This window comes from Sturnus vulgaris, chromosome 28 (genome assembly GCF_052056855.1).
Source record: "Sturnus vulgaris isolate bStuVul1 chromosome 28, bStuVul1.hap1, whole genome shotgun sequence".
Taxonomy (NCBI): domain Eukaryota; kingdom Metazoa; phylum Chordata; class Aves; order Passeriformes; family Sturnidae; genus Sturnus; species Sturnus vulgaris.
In genome coordinates, this window is record NC_142270.1 from 3,591,642 (window position 1) to 3,609,044 (window position 17,403).

At 47.0% G+C, this 17,403-nt stretch overlaps 1 long non-coding RNA gene across 1 annotated transcript; it reads left to right on the forward strand.

Annotated features, from left to right (window-relative positions):
• The first annotated feature begins 416 nt into the window (after nucleotides 1-416).
• Nucleotides 417-16,922, forward strand: LOC148220989 (uncharacterized). Its single transcript, XR_015808636.1, has 2 exons — nucleotides 417-2,010; nucleotides 13,540-16,922. It is a non-coding gene; the product is annotated as an uncharacterized LOC148220989 (long non-coding RNA).
• Nucleotides 16,923-17,403: the final 481 nt, after the last annotated feature.

Consider the following 17,403-nt stretch of genomic DNA (forward strand, 5'->3'; position numbering starts at 1 on the left):
ACAGGAGGGGAGTGCTTTGCTCACAGAAACCCCAAACAGTCCCTCCCCGATTCCCATGGATCCCAATCCCAGCAGCATGCTGTGAAACATGGAACAAAGCAGGATTTAAAGCTGGCTCCACAATGAAGAACTGGACCAATTGTTTAATGATTGATGAGGGAAATGTCAGGTGAATTATTTGCCAAATGATACTGGTCCATCTGTTGCAGAATTTTGCATGCAATGACAGAAAGAAATTAATTATGTCTCGTTCAGAGATAGAAACATTCCAAATTGTGAATCTCAGCTCTCTTCATCAGCAAGCCCAGCATCATTATCTCCATCATCCAAATACAAACATGGAAGCACCAGTGAAGGGGAGTCACAAGAGAGGAGGAGAGAGGAGGAGCCTAAATCCACAGAAAGTGACCCAAAACTCACTCCTTTCCCAGAGGCTGCGAATCACAGAGGGATTTTCCCATCTCCAGATGATTGCTCTGAGATTCAGGGATGTGAAGGCCCCAAAATTCCCTGGACACCTGAGAGAATCCAGGTCTGGGATTCCCTGTTGGACCCCAGAAATCTGGGATTTTTGAGCTTTCTGTGCTTTCTGGCACTGACCCCCAGGAGAACACAGCTTTGGACTCAATTCCTTGGAGAAGGCTCCAAAATTTGAGTGGTGGAGTTAAAATCACGGGTGTGTGGTTAAACAGAAGTGTGTGATTGCACACGGTGAAGGGTTTGGGATTTGGGGTTTTTATAATATAATAACAGGTGTGGGGCAAGATGGAGGATTTTGGGTGGTGTCTCTTTCTGTGCTCATCTCCCTCCTTCTCCAGGATTTCAGGCAGTTTTTGGTTGGTGTCACACTGAGGGTCACAGGAGTCTGGTTATTGGGTCAAAAATATCAATAATATCGGTGTTAATTCTTTATTGAAATGTTTAGGTTTACAAGACCTTGTAACCAGCTCCATTTTGCTCACTTTGAGTGGCAGAATTGTTGCAGAACTCTCTGTACTTTAGATAAGATTTAATAAACAACCAAATCAAAACACGAGAAAATTCATCTCCACCGTGTTTTTAATCTTGATTCTGAACGAAGACAGAAGAAAATGAAGACAAGGCACTAATTAAGTGGTGCAATTAACCCTTTACAATTCCCTTCCCTTCCTCTCTCCACAGCTCTGCCTTGGCCACTGATTTTTCATGCAGCTCCAGTGGCCTCAATTCCCAATTCCACTGGTGTGTTACATCAAAGGCACTTGGATTTAACACCATTCACATTTCAGGAACATTGGAACTGCAGCTTTTAATTCTTTTTGCCTCAGAGTTAACTCTCTGCTCGTCCCCATCTTCTTTGAGAGGATACCAAGCACACAGTTTTCCACTACATTTCACACAATATTCCCCCAAAATATGGATCTTCCAATCCTTTCATCTATTGGGATTTCTCAAACTAAGCATGTTTTGACATTAGGAAAAACAAAACAAAAAAAATCTTGCAACAGGAGGAGCATCCCTGTGGCACAGGGTGCTGCAATCTGGATGGTGGCACATACTGACAGTAACTGAGAGGTGCCAAGAGGTAAAATATAAATATTTAACCTCTTTTTGGTTTAGTCTGGGAGTGAAAATGTCATCCTGAGCCACATTCTGCCCCGATTTTCAGGTAAAACCACATTTTACCCCAATGTTTCACACAGGGAGGGATTTCCTCATCTCTGTGCAACACTTGGCTTTAGAGATCTTTTACATTCAGGTCCCTCCAGGCTGTCTCAGCCAAATTTCTTTGCTGTATTTCACATTTCTACACAAATAAAACCCCCAAAGCAGCAACTTGACCTATTATAACCCAACTGCACTCACTCCTCATTTTTAATTCATCTTTCTCCTTTGACTCCACAAGACAATCCTCCTTTACAGGCCATGAAAAATTCAGGAGATGTAGAAAGGGGAGATGGAGATCAGCACAGTAGAGAACGATTTGGCAAAGCCAGGCTTTAGTCCAGGACTGAGGATGTCACCAGGCAGGTGAGTTTAAATCACTGGGGAGAGATTTCAGGTGAGAGATTTGCAGCTCCTGGGAGGGGGCTGGGGCAGCTCGAGCTCCAGGTGGAGGGAAAAGCTGGGAATTGCTGAGGTGGATGCACTGAAGGGAACAAATCAACCTGATCATCCCAACCCTGCCAGCCCTCCTGAGGATGCTCTAAACCAGCTGCAAGCCAGGCCCTCTAAGCCTGGTCAGGGGCTTAAGGCTAAGAATGCTTTGGGTTTTGGTTAAGCCTGTCCCAAAAAACCTTTTCAAAAAGTTATGGAAATAATGAATATTTAGAAAAACGCAGAAATCTGTTTCCAATTGTACAGGCATGGCCAGAAGGCTCTGGGTTTATTCTGAGCCCAGACAAAAAAATATCAGACAAACGAATGTGACAATTAATATCAGATGAAATAAATCTCATCACTGAAGAGGAAGATGCCAGGAAAAGGGCAATTCGAGAATTTACAGCTTTGATCATGAGGTCTGGAAAGGTTTGTACTTTACCAGGAGTGAAGATGAACTCTTAAACCCTCAGACTAAACATCAGCTGCAGGTGCTGCCCCTTCTCAGCACATCCCTACGACCCCCAAACACATCCAGAAGGGGAAGCCCAGAGCGAGGCCAGGCAGGAGCTGCCACAAACCCCTCTGCTGGCCCAGCCCCTTCCCTGGGCTGGCCACAGGTGGCCACTGCACACAGAGAGAAAGGGCAGCGACACCCACGGGGCTCTCTGGGGAAAAAAGGCCAATTTATTGTACAGCCAGCCCGGATTGAAAGTGTGTCAGTGCAGCCAGGACAGCACAGGAGCTCATGGGACAATTGGGAAAAACATCCTTGGGACAGCACCTCAGGATGTGTCCCACGGGAAAGACACCAGGGGTTAATGTTGGTGATGAATTCCACTCTGTTTGTCACCGTGTTGTCACCCTGGGAGACTCCTCCCTAACTGAAGCTGCAGTCAGCTTGTCAGCCTGGGAATGGAGCTGAGAGTCAGGAGAAATCCAGGCCTGGAAGGAATTCCCAAGCTGGGATTCCCCAGCTCTGTTAATGTGTGTGTCCACACCACAAAGGCCAAGTGACATCATCTGCTGTCCCTGGGTCAGGTGAGTCTGTCCTGGACAGCAAAGATCCCAGCTGGGAAATACCTGTGACAGCTTAGGCACGCTGCATAAATTCATAAAATATTTCTGTGCAGTTGAAATGATGCGATTTGGGTGATGCTGCCAGCCTTGGAGGTGGATTTGGGTTTGGTTTTGTTTGCTCTGATGAGAAAAGACACGAGGGAAAGAGGAAGAGCAGCAAGGAAGGAGGTGAGGGAGGGAAGAATGGCACTGTCTGGTCCTGAAATATTGAATCCAGGAGATGTAGCAGCGCTGACAAAATACTGCTTTTGTCAACTTAGCTCACATCATCTGAGCAGCTCGGGGAGCTGTGCCAGCACACAAAGTTTCGCTGGCATATGCTGAGGTTCTACAGGGAGGAGCTGCCAGCACGGCTTTGCAGAAATAATTATAAAAGCAAAGACAAGGCTCTGCTACCCCTCAGCTCCTGCTGGGGAGAGCTCACATATGTTCTCCCTGCTCCTTTCCCCCCACTGCCTCCCAACACAGTCCTGCAGAGAGGCAAGGGGATGAGGAAGAGCTGAAGGGAGTTTGGTGTTTCCAGCCAGTTCCTGGGTGCAGGTGGGATTTAGCAGCGATTCCCCGGGGATTACAGAGCACTGGGGGAACCTCAGGCACCTCTCAGGCCCCAGCAGTAGCTGAGCACCACTAAAACCCTTTCCAGGTGAGTAAATGAGGAAATCTGGTTCCTTCCAACACCCCTGTGCTCAGAGCGAGGCACACGGGACAGTCCCCTCATTAATAACACCCCAAGTTATTGCCTCTCCCCATCCCACAAACCTATTGGAATAATTGTATTTGCAAACATATTTAACAATACATAACCCTCAAAACCAAGCTGGGATGATTGCTACATTCCAGCCCACTTTTCCCCCCCCTCCAGAAATCATACAAATGTGTGTATCAGTGCAGGGAATCCCGGAGTGGGAGAGGTGCTGCATGGAGAGCAAACCCCGTTTGATTTCCAGAGCAGAGCTCTTTGTTTATGAACTAATCCCGTTGCTGGTAATAGGATTAGCAGCAAGAACAGATGCAAAGCAATTCCTGGTGCCTCTCTCCCAGCCCCAGAGCTGCTCCTGTGAGGTGCCAAGCAGGTAAATGATGTCTGCAGTTACCTGCAGCACAAAGGATCTCTCCATTCCCAGTGCCCACCCTGCTCTCAGCACATTTCAGACACGACAGCGTGGGACAAAGCAGCTGCAGGCATTGTCACCTGACAATGGCAGAAGCACAAGACTGAAATGTTCCCTAAGAAATGCTTTTTTTTTTTTTTTTTTTTTTTTTTTTTTGAAAGGAAACATATTGTGGGAGTATTTTTGGCCTGTCTCTGGAGATAATGACAGCCCTGCAGGCTGCTGAGACCTGCAGACAGGCACATTTCCATCAGGGCAGGTTTCACTAAAACCTAAAACCCACCTGTAACACCAGCACAGCTCCCAAAGACATTTCCAGGAAACAACAGCCACAATGATGCCCAGAGGAGCTGGAACAGAGGCTGGGCAGAATTAAAAGGAATAAAATGGATATTTATTGAGGGGCCTTCAAAGGCCACACCCTGGCAGTGCCAGTGCCACAGTGGTGGCCCCTGCCTGGATGGCTCCAGGATGGAAGCAAAAGGGAGCTTGGCCATGAGATCTCACATTTTTATAGGTTTTAGTCCATTTGCATACAGAGCTGTCCAATTAACAGCCTCAAATCATGAAGTTTTATCCTCCTCCTTGCTTGTCCGCCCTCCTCTTTTCACGTTTTTAATGCTCAGGGCCTGAAGTTTGAAGAGATTGTCCTGGAGTCCCCAGCTGGAATGGGAACTGTTTTTATTTCACCACCCTGTGAAAAGATCCTACAACCCTTAATATAAAACTAAAAGCTGCACACCCAAGAAAAACTCAAAACTTAAGGCATCAACAAAGGACAGAAATCACGAGTTTCAGAGATCTGTCTTTGCCTCCTGCACAGCCACACGAGTGGAGACCTGCCCAGCTCTGCCCCTACAACCCCCCACTCCTCTGCTCTTGATTTCATCACCATTAATTACCTGAGAGCAGCCTGTGCTGTCCGACTGCACAGGGCTGACATGGAAATGTGGAAAAATGGGAATTCATCAGGAAATGTGGCAGGGGCTGATTCCAGAGTGGCTGCAGAGGCACCAAGAGCTTTGCCCCAACTTTGGTGGCATCAGAAATCCTGGCAGTGCTGGCCCTTGGCACAGGAAGGGGACAAAGGTCAGACCCCATCTCTCCTCATCAAGAACAAGAACAAGAACACCAGAACAAGAGCCCGTGGGCCAAATTCCCTGTTCAAGGAGTTCTGGGATGGCTTCAGCTCATTAATGGTTCATTAATGATGATGGTGTAGTGTAAAGCTACACCAGCTTTGTCCTCTCATTTCCAAGCCCAGTCTGTCCCAAATATGTTCTGAGCTGTCCAGGTGATGCTGGAATTGCCTTCCCATGGAGCCCACGTGGTGCTGCTGCTGCAGCATCCTGGATTTCCAGCTGGAAAACTCCTGTTAGAAATTTAGGAGAATTAAATGTGAACTTCATGTACCCCCAGAACCACCAAAAGGAAGGAGCATGGAGCTGGAAGAGGAATTTCCTTTGGGTAATCCACATTCTGATAAAAAAATATCCTTCCAGTTTTACCATCAGCCAGAAAGAAACTTTAATTTTGGTTCTTTAATTGAATCTCCCATTTCACACCACAGTGCCTGAGGAGGGTGAGGCAGCCAGACACGCTGTCAAGGAGTGGAAATTGAGGTCAAGTTATCTCACAGGGAATTTGAGTTTTCATAGACAAATCCTGTAAATTGGAATCACAAATTCAAGTTATTATCCCCATTTTCACAACAGAAGTAATAAATAATATTTGGTGTTTCCAGCATGCTCCTCAGCGAGCAAGCTCTGGGACACATTCAATGAATTTTAATTAATTAATCCTTCCATGGGCTGAGTATTACACACATTTTATGACTTCAATCAGATTGACCATTGCTAATTACATTAAAGAACCTCCTTGAGGACCCCTCTGGAGTCCAAGGCCAGGGTGCTCCAGACTGTGCACAGGGCAATAAGTGACACACCTTGAAGAATCTGGAATTTAAATGCAAATAAAAAGAAAGAAAAGAGAACTTCCCTCCCCAGGATAACCCTTTTCTAGAGATGGAGAATTGTTATTAGAAAATCATGGGATCAACAGGGTTGGAAAAGACCTCCAAGAGCATCCTTTGACCAGATCCCACCTAAACTAAATCATCATCATCACCAAGTGCCACATCCACTCATTTTTAACATCTCCAGGATCTGGGACTGCCCCTCTGCCCTGGGCAGCCCCTTCCAGTGAAGAAATTTTCCCTAAAATCCAACCTGAACTTGCCTTGCTGTAACTTGAGGCCATTTCTCCTTGTCCTAGAGGGGAAAAGACTCCAGGATTCTGGAAAAAAACACAAATTTTCATGCAAAGAGCAGAAATCCGAGTTTCTAACTCAGCATTTGGGATTGTAACAACTCAGAATTCCAAATGTGCTGAGCAAACACCGAATTCCATCAACACCAAGGGCTTGTCAGGGAAATGAGGCCATGCATTCCAGCCTTCCTCTGGAAGTTTTTTATTTCTCCATTTTCCTCACCCAAACAGCAGCTCTGAATCCAGAGGGGATTCAGGGAAGGTTTTGGGGGGGACAGAGCTGATCCTCCACCCGTCTCACCTCAGACTCAGCCACCAAAGATGGATTTAATGCCCCTTTTTTCAGATTTCCCAACACTCTGGAGCTGCTCAGATGGAGCCAGCAAGGGGTGATGTAGGAGTGAGCTGGGCTTTGCACCATTTATTAATGTTTTGTCTCAGTCTCATCTGTCTCTGTTCAGAGCCAGGATTAATGGAAACATGATTGAGGTGATTCTCATGTTTGGATTTGGATGTTTATTATATTTTATCAAAGAATTACAGAAAATATGACAGCACCTCCAGCTCCTTGCTGGAAGTGGGGAAAAGGCTCCAGCTGAGGCTGCTCCAAGGCCTTTTAAAGCCAAACAAACCAATAAAAGTTTAACACCTCCATTATTGATCCTTTTGACCCAATCATGGATTCCCACCACCCTTAGAGTGACATTTGACCAACCAAAGGTCACTGCCCGAGTTCTGTGGAGAAGAAGGAAGAGAAGAAGATGAACAAAGAAAAAGACACCACCCCAAATTCTCCATCCTGTCCCACATCCACCCCTGTGCTGTAAAAACCTCAAATTTAAACCCCATCCCCCAGTGCAAACACACACACCTGACCCACTGCACATTGGGGATTTCTAACTCATTATTCACATTTCCAAGCCTTCCCCAAGGTTCCAGCTCCAGAGCAGTGTTTGCCAGGGGCTCTGTGCCTGGGAGCACAGAAAGCTCCAAAACTCCACATTCCTGAGATCCAGCACCAGTGACAGTGACAGTGACAGTGATGGTGACATTGGATCCACCAGGCTGCCCCACTTCAGACTCCCCCAGAACCCAAACTGAGGAACAAACAACACACGATGGAGAATTTTCATCTGTAGAACTCTGGCCCAGCCTGGTCAGTCCCCTCCTGTGGAGCCCTCTTTAAAATTCCAATTATTTTGTTTAAAATCATGAGCTTTGTGGGGAGCTGCTTTCTCCTGCACTGGGATTCTTTGATTCAGAGCTGTGTTTTATTCTCTGGAGGGATGCCACACGTGTCCATTTTTCAGTCATTAATTTCTGCTAACAGTTCAATCTCTGCAAGATCAAAGGTATTTTTTGCTATTTAGGTCAGCCATATTTTTTTCCCCAAATGAACCAAATGAAAAGTTTATGCGCAGCCCTATTTAAAAATAATAATTAAGAAAAAAATACATATATAAATTTAGCATTTCAGGACAACATTTTTTCAAGGAAAAAATGAGTGAAAATATCATTTGTCATAAAACTTGTTGGAGTTTAGAAGAATCCCAAGAAGGCACAACCCAGAAGCAAAGTAGAGGGGGAATGGCTTCCCATGGCCAGAGGGCAGGGCTGGATGGGATTTTGGGAAGGAATTCCTGGCTGGGATGGAATTCCCAGATTTGCTGTGGCTGCCCCTGGATCCCTGGAAGTGTCCCAGGCCAGGCTGGAGCCCCCTGGGACAGTGGGAGGGGTCCCTGCCATGGCAGGGGTGGCTCTGATGGGATTTCAGCTCCTTCCAACCCAAACCATTGCAGGATTCCAGGAAATCCATGAAAATCTTTTTGCCCACCCAGAGCAGCCCTTCAGCTCCTCCAGAGTCCCCAAACCCAGGTTCCACCAGACTCACTCTGTGTTTTCCCATTTTAAGGCCAGTCCTTGTCAATATGCAGCAAACTCAACTTTTAACCACAGCTTTTCTTTAATATTTTACAAGCAGCAGATTTACAAATTATTCCCATAAAAGTTCTGCTGGATGGGCTTTCTGATGTCCTAATGCTGTCGATTTATCATCTTGTAAAATTAATTAAAGGGAGCTCAATGCTATGGACTTTTTAAGGAAAAAAAAAAAACAACAAACCAGGCATGCATTTTCCCAGGGATTTGATATTCTGTGTCTGTATCTCAAAAAAAAAATGGGAATATGGGAGATGGATATGGATGAGGGGATTGAACTGAGGGAGCTTTAGGATCACTTCCAAGCCAAACTATTTTGGGATTTTATGAAACAGGAAGGGGAAGGACAAGGAGAAGGAGAAGGAAAAGGAAAAGGAAAAGGAAAAGGAAAAGGAAAAGGAAAAGGAAAAGGAAAAGGAAAAGGAAAAGGAAAAGGAAAAGGAAAAAGGAAAAGGAAAAGGAAAAGGAAAAAGGAAAAGGAAAAGGAAAAGGAAAAGGAAAAGGAAAAGGAAAAGGAAAAGGAAAAGGAAAAGGAAAAGGAAAAGGAAAAGGAAAAGGAAAAGGAAAAGGAAAAGGAAAAGCTTGGCTGCTGTAAACAGGCTTGGTCCCAAGTATTTCATTACAGCTCATGCAAAAAAATCAGTTTCATCCCCTACCATTTCTCCTCCCCCACCATGAATATTTTTTTCCCAAGAATTCTCATTGCTTTGTGTTATTGTAATTAAGGGCAATTCTCCTGTTGTCATTGCAGGAAGGAAAAGGCAATGAGTGTTCACAGCATTAGAAAAGGGAGACCTTTTCTTCATTTTTATAAAAACATCAACAGCCAAATGATTGTGCTTAGTAAACAGTGCTACAGAAATGCTTTTAGGAGTGGAAAAGACTCCAGACTTAATGAAAATATTTAATCTCCCACCCCAGGTGATAACACCAAAGTCACTGCTTCCAGTGAGCTCCAGACCAGGCAAAGTGCTGTCAATTAATTGTGGGGCTGGGATGGAATTCCCAGATTTGCTGTGGCTGCCCCTGGATCCCTGGAAGTGTCCAGGGCCAGGCTGGAGCAGTGGGACCTGTCCCTGCCCATGGCAGGGGTTGGAACTGGAGCACCTGAGGGTCCCTTCCCACCCAAACCATTCCATGATTCCATGAAATGTCCCGGGTTTGGTTCCAATGCAGAGTTCACAATTTTCTGCCTCTTCCTTCTGCCAAGTTCTGCTTCATCTGCTGGGTGAGAAGGGTTCCAGAAAAGCTCCAGGAAATCTGGGAAGGCAGAGCCAGGAGCAGGCCCTGGGAAGGCTGGTCGTGTTTTTATATTAAAATATACACATTAAAAAAAGGCACAAGCACCAAGTGAGTGGCCCAAGGCCACAAATCCTGTAGGGAAGCCAGGACTTGCTGCCAGCCCTCCTGCAGCTCTGCCATTGCCACAGGGCCCCTCTCCTTGCAAACCAAATTCGGTTCTCAAGGAAAGAGAGAGACAAGAGGGCTCCTTTCAGGGGAACTGCAGCATGGATTTTAAAGTCGTTGTGCAGGAAGAAATTCCCATGGATGCTGGCAGTCAGCTTGGTGTCCTAGAAAGAGACAACAGCTTTTGGTGTCCTGGAAAATGCTGGTATGAGTTTAGTTTTATTCACCTTTGGGGACAGGAAAGGGAATTCCTTCCATCAGGAGGTGCTGGCAGGGATTTGGGTGCTCCCTGGAGTGACAGGAGGCACCAGAGCTGAGCCTGGGCTGGCTGAAGGCTCCTCTGACATCCAGGAGGAGAAGGAAAGGCAGCAGGGGTACAAGGGGAACTGTTTGAAAAACCTCACAGAATCATCAAATCATGGAATATCCTGAGCTGGGAGGGACCCACAGGGATCTCTGACCCACCCCTGCCCTGCACAGACACCCCAAAATCCCAGCCTGGGCATCCAAACCCTGCTGGAGCTCTGGCAGCCTCGGACTGTGCCCATTCCCTGGGCAGTGCCCAGCACCCTCTGAGGAGCCTGACTGACTGAGAAACTGCAATCCCAAGAGATCTGGGAGCGAGTTTCAGTTAAATTTAGGCCCTAAAGCCCAGCACAGGTAATTTATGAGCAGCTGACCATTATTACCATGCTCCAACAAGGCACTCGAGCCACACAAAGCAAAACCTCCCAGTTGTGGATGTTTCTGTGAGAAAGAACCACAGGGACAGGGATTGGTGCAAGCACAGAAAAAAAAAATCCTCCCCAGGTCAGTGTAATCAGCCCAGAGTTTGCTCTTCATGGAATCCTGGAATTCTGGAGTTGTTTGGGTGGGAAGGGACCTGAAATCCCACCCAGAGCCACCCCTGCCATGGCAGGGACCCCTCCCACTGTCCCAGGGGGCTCCAGCCTGGCCTGGGACACTGCCAGGGATCCAGGGGCAGCCACAGCTCCTCTGGGAATTCCATCCCAGCCAGGAATTCCTTCCCAGTATCCCATCCATCCCTGTCCTGTGTCAGTTTGAAGCCATTCCCTGTGTCCTGTCCCTCCTGCCCAGCAAATTCCCAGAGCCCAGGGCTGTTCCTGCAGCACCCACAGAGAGATGGGAAAATCAAATCAAAGAATCCTGGAATGGTTTGGGTTGGAAGAGACCCTAAAACCATCCCATCCCACCCCTGCCATGGCAGGGACCCCTCCCACTGTCCCAGGGGACTCCAGCCTGGCCTGGGACACTGCCAGGGATCCAGGGGCAGCCACAGCAAATCTGGGAATTCCATCCCAGCCCCTCCACACCCTCCCAGGGAAGGATCCCTTCCCAATTTCCCTTCTTTCATTTTCCCTTTGGGGAATTCCACCACCCTTGGCTGCTCCTGGGTGTCTCCATCTCCCCCAGTGCTGCTCTCTTACTGGGAGCACTGGGTGCCTCCGCCTGGAGCCTCCTCATGCCCTGCCCTTGCCAGAGGCTCAGAAAGAGTTAAAAAAAGTTAAAAGAGCAGAAGAAAAGCAGCTCTGAGCTCAGGGGGCTGCTGCAGCTTGCAGGGCTTTGGCACAGAGGCAGAGCTGAGGCTGCCGAGCCAAATCTCACACAAGCTCCTTTTATTCCGTGTGCTGCTCGCCCAGGGGGGAAGGAGAGCCACTGTGGCAGAAACAGCGTGTGACATGAACACAAAACAAACGCCTGGATTTCAGCGAAATTCCCCCCAAATCCACGGGGCTTCGGCAGAGAGAGAGGGACAGGAAGGGTTTGTGTGCCCCATGGGCAGGAGAGGGGAGCTGGCAGAGCAGCTCCAGTGTTTGCAGAGGGAATTCTGCTGGGGAATCCAGCCCGGAGTTCAGAGCCATTAATGTGTACCCAGAGTAAATCCAGTGCCAGGGGAACTGAGAGTGGCCAGCCAAAGGAACAAACGGGCCAGTCTGTGTTACACCACCAGAGACGGGAGCAAATCACGCAAATCCCTATTTTAGCCCCCCCAAAAAAGGGCTAAAAATAATCAAATTCTGCGAGTGTTACCAGCGTTTGTGGGCTTAATCTGTTTAAAAATTCCAGCTGGGTTACTACAGATCCCTCTGGCACGTGCTGGGGTGTAAAACATCGTTTTCAGAAGATCACTGCTGAAAGGCTGATCAATAATTGATGGGATCAAAGGAATAGAAAGCATTCCACAGCCCCACTGCCTTCCCTTCAGCCTGTTTTACCCACATGGGATGGATTTGGCTGTGAGCAGGCCACACCAGCCTCACCGTGGATTTGTTCAGGTTGGAAAAGATCATTAAAAGCATTGAATTTTTTTTTTTCAAAAAAGATGGCAAAAAATTCTGGCGAGGCACAATATGAGGAAAACTCACCTCACAACCCAAAACCTCGTGAATGTTGTGCTCTGAAAATCACCCAAACATAGGGCTTAGGTCAACCTGAAGTGGAGCAAAAGGTTCTTCCCTGACCCCATTTGTACTTTATAACACTTTATAAAATCTATTTTATCAAGCACAAAAGGATTCAGAAGTGACACCATTTCAATGGCAGATCAACCTTTTCTCTCGTTTATCTTTCTCAAGCCCAGATTTTAAGATAAAACCTCTCAGGGTGTTCAGAACAGCTGGAAAAGGTATTGACATGGTGTCAGAGAAATGAAAAGTACATTTCTGTAATCTCTGAAGCCGCTGATCATTACAGACTTGTCATCTTATTACAAACCCAAATCAATGCTGGGTTTTTGGTTTTTTTTTTGCTTTTACAGCATAATCTGTGCTGAAGGAGAATTCCACTGATTGCTTTGTCAATGCCTGTTATGGCAGTCCCAGACAGGGACTTTCGTGGGAATCAGGTCCCCCTTTCCCCCCAAAATCTCTCAGACCCCCAGAGCTGATATTAAATTCTTTGACTCCCTGGACAGCAAGGACGAGTTCAAACAGCAACTCAGGAATAAAAGCGATTTTTGGATTTAATACAAAACAAACAGGAATCTTTCTATGGATTTCTTTCTATGGATTTCCATGTCAGTCTGTATTTTCAGTTTTGAGAAATTAGCTCCATCACGCTCAGTTCTGTGAGCTACATGAGTAGAAAAATGTCTCCAGTGCTGAGTATAAAAAAATCCTTTTGCCACTGTTGAAATTTCCTTCAGTACAAACCTGGGTCAGGCCTTAAATTTGAGGCCTCTGGAATAGATCACCCAAGTGCAGCAGTGTTAGTAAAAATCAATGAAACTCAGCAAAGCCCTCAAAATTCACAGCCACAACCACAGCAGTGACACCAAGACTTCCAGAAATACCTGTGTGAACAAACCCAACCCGTGTGAAAAAGGAGAGGAACGTCAGGAATTCTCAGGGATGTCATTTGTTAAAAAGAAAAAGAAGGAGAAAAGACATGAGGAGATACCCACGGGCCAAAAAAGAGAGAATACATGACATCACGTCATTGTGAGGGGTGCATTGGTTTAAAAGATGCAGACCAGCACCTCCCCTCAGTCCTGTGCACATCCCTGGGTTGTCTCACATGGCAGAGGATCAGGAACTGCTCCGTTTAGAATAAAATCTGATTTCATTTTCAATTCCTGATTGATAAATGAAAAAAAAAAAAAATTCGCAAAAAATCACCTGTTTGTGTTCTACAGGTCAGATCCTGCACTTGAGAAGGACAGCAAAGATAAAAAATCTCCAGTTTCCCATCCAGTGACTTTCTGCAATGATTCCCATCCGAGCAGAATCCTTCTACAGGCACGAGACCCCTGGGGCTGACATAAATACAGCAGTCAGAAAAGATCATAATTATTGCTGGCTTTTAATGATTTTAATAAGCTGGGAGAATGAAAGGCAGGTTAACCATTCATCTGTACCTGACAGATTTCATTAAGAGCTCGGAGCCTCTCCACGCTGAAAGGTCTCGTTTGACACATTTTGTCTGCAGGTCACAACGAAGCCCTTCCATCTTTTCCAGCTGCAATCAGGTTGCATTTGCAGCATCTCTGCTCTCCATAACAAAGGAAGGTTTTAAGAGGCAGACACTGCCTGACAAATGAGCTTTAAACCAGGCATCATCCCCGTGGCATCGCTGAGTTATTTGTTTCCCTCACTTTGGCATCAATTGCTTGCACTGCACTGCTGGGGAGGGTCCAAAGAGAGGGAAAATAAATCCATAAATAAAAAGAATCATCTTTCCACAATGAAACTTTTGCCCTCTTTGTTGTATTGATAAAGAAGGGCAATTTAGAGTAATGCAATAAATATCTTTTATTATTTAAAAAAACTCTGAGATTAATCACCCCTAAAACCCCAAACCGACCCCTCCTTCCCCAATAACTCAACTCCCAACCTGTTTCTAGCAATATCATGGAAATCAGATATCATGGAATGGTTTGGGTGGCAAGGGACCTTAGAGTTCCTGTAATGCCACCCCTGCCATGGGCAGGGACATCATCCACAATCCCAGGGTGCTCCAAACCCATCCAGCCTGGCCTTGGACACTTCCAGGGATCCAGGGGCAGCCACAGCTCCTCTGGCAGCTGAAAATTGGGCCCAGAAAAGGCCCATCCATGAGGAATTGTGGCCAGAGACCAGAGCAGGAGGTTCTGAAGGGTGTGCTCACAACCTGAAAGGTCAGAAATGACCCAAGGGGTGACCCCACACGACCCCAACACTGGAATTGCAATGGGGGGGCCCAGGAATGCATCCCAGGGCTTTGGAAAACCATTTCCCTCCTCTATTCCATGATGTTCTTTTCTCCTTCGGTCATTCCAAGTGCAGGGAGTTTGCTGGCAGAGCTGATTGTTAATGTTGACTGAGGCAGCACATTCCAGCTCCAGCAGGAAAGAACGTGATGGGTTCCAGGAATGGGAACACGGATACTCTGAGGAGATCCAGCAGCAGCAGCAGCAGCAGAAAGATTTATTGGAGACACTCAGACCTACCAGCAGCTCCTGTTCCTTCCAGGAGCACTGCCACACTCCAGGCAGGGCTTGTCCCTTCCTCAGCTCCTGCTCACTAAACCTTGGAACGGCAGAAGAATTCCAGGAGGGAAATGAGGAGCCAGATGAAGACAATGGCAGGGAGTGAGCACCGTGAAAGGGGATTAGCTGTGCTGAGTTAATGGGATCAGCCAGCACCTCACAGGGAGCGTGGGCAAAGCCTTCCTCCCCTTCCTCCCCTTCCTCCCCTTCCTCCCCTTCCTCCCCTCCCTCCCCTCCCAAGGCAGCTCCATCCAGCCATGCCCTTGGCATCTCCTCACAATAAATGTGCCCTTTTGAGGCTTCTAGGAAATAATGACTCGCACTAATTACTCTGATGAGGATTCTGCTTTGACTTCCCTCTTGCTGGATTTCTTTTCTCTTCCACATAAAGCCACGCTGCTGGAAGAGCTGAGTTTAATGAGTTTCATGGTGTCAGTCCAGTTTCTCTTGGAGCAACCTCCATAAGCACCAACCCAATCACACTAATTAGGCCCCTCGTTGCCACTGTCTGCAGTAAAGCCAAGGACAGGAGGGATATTAATCCACCTCCTTTATGAGAGCAATCTCAGAGCGATCCCCGCAGATTTAAACTGAATTACACTTGCAGAGGGTTGGGGAAAAAAAAAAAAAAATACACTGAGAGTCCTCACCTCAGGTTGAGGACAAATCAGATATTCTGAGGTTTGATGCATCCCTGCCCAATGCAATTACAGCTCTGGTGAAGGTCATTATATTGATCTGAGACAGGGGAGAACAAGGGAAGGTGTTCCTGCTCTGCTCAGACAAAACTTTGAAGGAAAATCTCCCAAGTTTCTGTTGTCTCCAAGTGTGAACTTTCAGCAGAGGGATGGGCAGGGGAGGGATAAATCAGATTGGCAGACTGGGGATGCTGGGCTGTTGAAAACATTCCCACTTGTCCTTATTTGCTTCCCCACGCTGATCCCAGGTCAGGAATGCTCAGGAGGGGAAGGAGAGGGCACAGGGCTTGATTAATGTCTAAATTATCTACAGGGATCTTGGGGACAGATCGACATTTGACCTTACCTGGTTTCAGCCACCCACAAATAAACACCGTGGGCAGAAAAGTGAGGACAGCCCCAAGTTCAAACCTCACTCCTGTAAATTATTCCAGGCTGGGCTGCCAAACCCAAAATAAAGCCCTGAGATCAGCAGCCCCTTCTGGAAGCCCCCACTCCTCAGCTGCACTGAGCATGGCAGGGAACCTAAAATCAATAGGACAATGACAGAGAGTCTCTGCACACATTGTAACGTCCCCTTTGTCTGAACACTCCCAAAGAAATCCTGGCAGCTGCCTGACACCACTGCCATTTTTGCTGCTTCTTTCACAAGAACATTTTCACAAGAAATTAAACACGAAGGTAACGTCGTGATTTAAATCCTGTTTTAAAGAATACTGGCTCTGAAGAGATCATAAAATTTGGAAAACATGCAAGAGGAGAGTTACACGGGGAACTGGAGGGATCTTGGAGGATGGAGCCAAGGCAGACACGTGTATTTGCATTAATTAACAGTCAGCTGGTGATCACCTTGTCTCTGTTTTTTAAACACCTCAGAAAGTGCCAGCAAACAGAGGGACAGGACAGAGCTGGGCAGCACCACAGCCACGCTCTGCCCTTGTTCTTCATGTTCTCCTCCACGAAAGCGCTGAGCAGAGAGCACAAACAAAGAGCACGAAGAGCTCTGCAAACATCCAACAACGCTGCAGCAATTCCAAATTCCACACGTACAGCCGGACCCTCAGCTGGTCTGTGGCTGGAGAGGGTTAATGAATGAGGTTTGTTGGGAGAAGGATTCTCTGACCGAGGCTGCCGGCCTGGACACCAAGAAGAGAAGAAGGAGAAGATAAGCAAGAAGAAACCTGCACAGGGAAAAGTATTTTTAGAAAAGTTTTGTGGAAAAGAGAGGCGTAGATATTTTGCACCAATTAACGTTTTGTGGACTAATTGTAGCCAATGAGGAAAGTGTAAATTGTGCAGAGGGATTAAAAGCCAGCGTGCTGTTGTAATAAACAGAATGTTTGCCTTCTGAAATGCCGTGTGTCTGTCTGTGTGCCCTGCCTGCCTCTAGGGCCACACACAGGGACATCCTGGAGCTGCTTTATGATGAAACAGCCAGAGCTGCACTCACTTCATCACTCCCAGAGTGGGTCACACCCCAGCAAAAGGAGCCCAGATGTGGCTCAGGCTATGGCTCCATGGCCTTGCTGGCTGTCAGATTGAGTTCAAAGGAGGGGGAGGTCTTTTGTGTAGGATAAAAAGGATTTATTACCCTGGGGGATTCAAAAATGGAAGGGTGCAACAGCTGGAATATGGGGGGAGGTTCATGGGGAGGGTACAGATCATCAGCAAATTGGAGAAATTCTGGGGAGGGGTAAAGGCAGGGTTCACAAAAGCATCGTCCAGTGAGGGAGGTAAAGGGGGAAATTGGGTCACATGGACTAATGGGACATCAAATTTTAGGGGATTTCAGAAGGGAAATTCCAAGCAGGGGGTTGGCACAAAATAGGATTGA